Consider the following 6,000-nt stretch of genomic DNA (forward strand, 5'->3'; position numbering starts at 1 on the left):
TGACATTCTACTCATTGGGAATGATGTAGGAATGTTGCAATCAACTAAGATATGGTTAGCGAGTAAGTTCTCGATGCAGGACTTGGGTGAAGCATCTTTTGTAGTGGGAATACAGATCTATAGAGATAGATCAAATAGATTACTTGGTCTCACCCAGTCCACATACATTGATACCATCCTGAAGCGGTTCTCGATGGATGAGTCCAAGAGAGGACATCTACCTATGTGTCATGGCGTGTCCCTATCCAAGTCTATGTCTCCCAAGACTGATGCAGAGATAGCGGCGATGACACACATTCCATATGCATCTGCAATTGGTAGCATATTGTATGGGATGATATCTACGCGTCTTGACGTGGCTTTCGCACTAAGTGTAGTGAGTAGATATCAATCGAACCCTGGTCTTCCACATTGGAAAGCTGTGAAAGACATCCTCAAGTATTTGAGGAGAACCGATAAATTGTTCTTGGTCTATGGGGGTGGAGAACTAAAATTGGAAGGCTATACCGACTCCAGCTTCCAAAGCGATATTGATGACTCAAAGTCAACCTCTGGATTCATATTCATGCTCAATGGTGCTGCTGTCTCTTGGAAGAGTTCCAAGCAAGACAGTACAGCGGATTCCACCACTGAGGCAAAATACATTGCTGCATCAGCTGCAGCAAAGGAGGCTGTTTGGATAAGGAATTTCGTCCAAGAGTTGGGCGTCATTCCTAATGGAGTTTCTCCTGTCCCGGTGTTTTGTGACAACATGGGAGCCATTGCTCAAGCAAAGGAGCCGAGGTCTCATCAGAAGTCCAAACACGTATTGAGAAAGTACCATATCCTCAGAGAGATCGTGAAAAGAGGAGATGTCATGATTGACAAAGTCGACTCCGCAGATAATGTTGATGATCCGCTAACTAAGCCTTTACCTAGACCATTGTTCGAGAAGCATCGCGAATCGATGGGTTTGAAGCATATGGGTAGTTGGCTCTAGTGCAAGTGGGAGATTGTTAGAGTGGGTGCCCGTCGAGCCAAGTGTTGGCCGAGTGTTCACAATGAAACTCTATGTATAAACAATCTTTATTTTAATAATATTTGAAATTATCATTTTGGCACTTCTTTATCTGTATACCCATGCTAGTTGCACAGATAAAGTCCTTGAATATACAAATAGTAGAAAGAATATGAGATGCTCATATGATGAGTATCATGAAACTCATATTTGGAATACTGTATATTCTAAACAGTTCCTAGTCGATTCAGCCGCCGCTAAGAAGGATATAGGCCGCTCGAGTTAGAGACTAGTATCTGCGATGTGAGTACCATGTTTCATTGGTAAGGGACATTTGGATGTCCAAGCATGCAGATAGGTGCTCCTAGTATAATGCACTGAATAACCCTCCATAAAGGACTTTCCAAGTGGTTCTCACTTATCGAGTGGGGAAGTCCTAGTTTATGGTTGTACACCATTAGTCCTTATGACCCGGGACAACATTGAGACTCTATATGCTAGAATTACACTTTGACTTGTTTACCGACTCTCATGGGGTCACCAGGTGGCAAGGTTGGGTGTTCTGTCGAAACATATAGGAGTCGATGCATTGTAGTCGGGGATTCACCGCTTACCTTCGGGTATGGATATCCTATGTGTTCTCATTTATATGTAGGTTGAAATCTCTGATCAGAGTATGGTGGTAATTATGAAAGGGGTATCATAGATTACAACATCGATGCAACTACAACATGACACATAGTATCGATTCATTGACAACTCTCAATAAACCAATGGTTGTCGAATCGGTCGGGATATATGAGTTGAAGGGACCGTACTGTACACTAACCATAATTGAATGGTTCTTGCAGGCACTATCATTTGATACCTAGGGAATCATGTAAGCGATGCTGCTAGGCGTTTAACATGATTGGTTGGGTACTATCAGACTTGAGTTCTGACGTTCTTGTTATCAAGGAGTTGATAATTAAGAATGGAGCAATTGGGGTATGCTCATATAAGGACATGTTTAGTCCGAATCACATGGAGATGTGAACCCACGGCTAGTTGTATCAATGAACCATTAAGGGCCACACAAGTACTAGCTTTCTAGATCCCGTTGAGAAGTAAAATTGTTCAATGTGTTGAACGGCTTGTAAATGAGTTTATAAGCATAAATAAAATAGAAGTATGACTTATATGAGAGAAATGTGACTTTTAATTTGTGGAAGTGTTCCTAGATTAAAAGGTGGCCAAATAAATAATGTATTTGAAAATTGTGATTTTCATAAACATTATTATGGACTAAATTAAATTAATTCAAGTGTTAAATTAATTAAACACTAGTGGGCCTAGTAGAGTCCAAATAATTAAATTAATTCAAGTGTTGAATTAATTAAATCATATTGAGTCTTGTAGAGCCCAATATTAAAATAATTATTCAACTAGTGACTTGAGTAAATTCAAGTAATGCTTAATTAGTCTTAAATAAGTTTGAGATAATTAAAATAAGTCCATTGATTTTTAATTGTTAAAAATTAAATAAGACTTGCATGCATGGGAGGTGAAAAGTTGGGAGACAACTTTTGCAACATCCAAGGCATGGCATGCCTTTGGAATACACACATGTTCCCACAACCAAGACAAGTCTTCCCTCATCTCTTTTTGAATGATATGGCCGAAATATTGAGGCACATACTACCTCACTTTTCTCTCAATTTTTCTCTTCACTTTTGGTAGAGAAAACAATACACTTCTCAAAGAAAAATGCTCTAATTTTTCTAGTGCAAAATTAGAGTGGTTCTAGTTTGTTGGTGGTGGGCTTAATATTTGAGCAAGGTGGGCTCAAAGGGAAGCTTGATGATTGTCTTGCCTTTCCAAGAGCCAAGTTGTTTACATCTTGGTTTGAGCCATACATCAATCTTTGTGATTGATAGGTATATCTCTCAAACACCCTATATTTGACATTATTTGTTGTTTGTTGTATTTGCTACACATATGGTATGAGGTGGCCGAATTTTTCTTGCTAGAAAATATGATTTTCGAAAATTTTTGTTGCTTCCGTTGCGTTTTCGATCACCTAAAAACGATCCCTTTCAGAAATCGTATCATAGGGGGGGAGAAATGTAATGCCCGAGATTTTGATTATTGTAATCCGGAATGATTCGTGGATAAATTGATGTGATTATAGACGGAACGGATTAGACCAGGAAAGACGAGAAAATATATGAAATGTGCGAGGAATAGTAGCCCTCGCGCATATGCGCGGTACTGATGCATGCATATGCGCGAAGTGGGCAGAGGACCTCGCGCATATGCGCGAAGTGAGTGCGCGCATATGCGCGAGCTGTGAAAGCCGAGTCCAGAGAGCCTCGCGCATATGCGCGAAGCTGAGGCACGCATATGCGCGAGCTGCTAGGAAGACATGCGCCGAGACATACTGTCTCACGCATATGCGCCGAGGATGGTCGCGCATACGTGTGAGACGTGTTGCATGTAGGATGAGCCATTTGCCTTAATGCATGTTACGTGTAGGTATATATATATATATATATATATATATATATATATACGTACATTGTAACTCTTCAGAAACGAGAAGAAATCGAGGAAAGGGAAGAGAAAGTTTGCTAAAGCATAGACTTGCGATTTTTATAAAATCCGTCTGTCTGATTTTGAATCCGACTTCGGTACTGTGTTCCTATCGATGCAGGCATCAACTGGACATAACAATTGCTACATTCTGATATGTTATGAAATTATGGTATTGTTAAAATATGATATGATTCATATATGATGTTCTTATTATGTTAAACATCGTATAATCGAAACCGGACTGAAAAACAAATACCATATGGAATTGTTATGAATTTCGAAGTTGATTGGATATCAGAATTGAGTCGTTATTGATTATGAGATATTGGAATTGATATCTGATAGATATGATATGGCTGGGTATATTGAGATTATGCTATTATGCCGTTGAAACAGAATTTGATTGGATTCTGATTATATCCCGTAGTAATTTGAACGGGTATTGATATTATACTCCTTGATATTGTCATTGCCAGATTGATATTGACAGGCTTTGAGTTCGAGACTTTGACAGAGTCAGAGTAACAGAACGAAAGGTAAAAATTAATGTTGAGTTGGGATTGCACAATTCGAGTGAGGTTTGACTCGAGTTTCTCTAAATCACATACCTTAGCTTATTGCAATGATATTTGCAATTAATGATATTATTGTGTGTGGTCTATTGATTCATAGACAATGTATGTATTCAGTCATAGACTGATTGGTCTAGCTATCGGCTGATTCACCTAGTCACTGACTGATTCGCCTAGTCATTGGCTGATTCGTCAATTCTGTGGCCGATTCGCCCAGACACAGGATATATGAATTATATCGATGCCGTTTAGGAACTGATTCATTCCTATCGACTGAGATTCGATATATTTGTCAATATCCAGACACCGGGATCCCTAGATTAGGAATGAGTCGAGTCTGAGTCTGAGTGTGATTCATTGCTTGATATTGATTTATATTTCTGATTTGATACATGTTATGAATATCTGTTATATGCTTTTATATTGTATATATGATTGCATGTATACATTGTTTATACTGGAATGTATTTCTCACTGGAGCTATCCGGCTGTTGTCTTGTTTTGTATGTGTGCATGACAACAGGTGGGGCCGGATCAGGATCAGGATCAGGATCAGGAAGAGGATGAGAGATTCAGGATTAGCGTGGAGATCCAGACTTAGAGTAGAGTGATTTTTCAGTACTTGACATAGCGACTAAACTTTAATTAAGTTAAATAAATGTTGTGCAAGATTTGTACTATTACACTGACACGTGTATCAGATTTATTATTTTACGTTTCCGCACTTGTATATTAAAAAAAAATTTTTGTCCCACTATTACTTAGTTGTTAACTTTGATCTTAATAATAATTAAGTGTTGAATTAGGTTCGGGTCCCCACATCACCAAAATTGGACAGAAACAACGCGTGGTTCAGGTCACAAAACAACCCACGATTCAAGCTTATTTTCTTCAATTCTACCTTAGATTCAAGCTACAGGTCCTGGGCTAGGTATAGGGTGCTCGACCGACCCATTTCTGTTGATGCAAGCCTTCCGAATTTGGAGAGGGGAGAGAATGTCCGACAGGATGGGGGTTTGGGATTGGGGCTTTCTTTCTTGGCAAAAACTTGTGTGAGACAGTCTCACTGGTCGTATTTGTGAGACGGATCTCTTATTTGGGTCACCAATGAAAAAGTATTACTTTTTATGCTAAGAGTATTACTTTTTATTCTGAATATGGGTAGGGTTGGCCCGTCTCACAGATTATGATCCGTGAGACGGTCTCACATGATACTCACTCATCTTTCTTATGGGAACTGGTATGGGATGAGAAATAAATTTCCTTTCTTTCTTATTGTGTGTATGTAATAGCTATAATTTTTTTACTATTAATTTTTTTTTTTTAAAAAAAATAAAGACAACACTTTTCGTAACCTAAAAATTTCGCTAAAAAACAATATTTTTTTCAAATCCGTTGTTGTAGTCCCAAAAAACTCGCTCAATGACACGGTTAAGCGCAATAAAAATTCATTCAAAGGTAACAATTTAAAAAATCGTTGTCGTAGGTACAAAAAACCCGTTCACAAATAACTATTTTAAAAAAATCTCGTCTTATACTCAAAGAAAACCTGCTCAAAGACAACGGTTCGTAAAAACAGTTGTCTTAGACACATAAAAAACAACGATTTAAAAAAAAAATCTCTTTGATCATAAAAAACCGCACAAAGACAACGGTTTTCATTAAAATTGTTGTTAAAAAAAATGGTTTTAACAAAAACCGTGGGTAATTTGAGTGTTGTTAAATCCATATTTCTTGTATTGCTCACTATATATATGTGTCATATTCATGAGTTCTAAATATTGGACCCACCACCCAACTTATCAAGATCTTAAAGATTATTCAGAATGAAAGAACCTAAGTGGTAGATAGGAAAAT

At 38.0% G+C, this 6,000-nt stretch overlaps 1 long non-coding RNA gene across 2 annotated transcripts in view; it reads right to left on the reverse strand.

The window, feature by feature from the left end:
* The window catches only part of LOC140818302 (uncharacterized), an 81,855-nt gene extending 76,679 nt beyond the window's left edge, over positions 1 to 5,176 (reverse strand). For both annotated transcript variants that reach the window (XR_012114945.1, XR_012114944.1), the window contains exon 1: positions 4,969 to 5,176. This is a non-coding gene — a long non-coding RNA (uncharacterized lncRNA). The remainder of the gene's footprint in view (positions 1 to 4,968) is intronic.
* Between the last annotated feature and the right edge of the window lie 824 nt (positions 5,177 to 6,000).

The sequence above is a fragment of the Primulina eburnea genome, chromosome 17 (assembly GCF_022965805.1).
Source record: "Primulina eburnea isolate SZY01 chromosome 17, ASM2296580v1, whole genome shotgun sequence".
Taxonomy (NCBI): domain Eukaryota; kingdom Viridiplantae; phylum Streptophyta; class Magnoliopsida; order Lamiales; family Gesneriaceae; genus Primulina; species Primulina eburnea.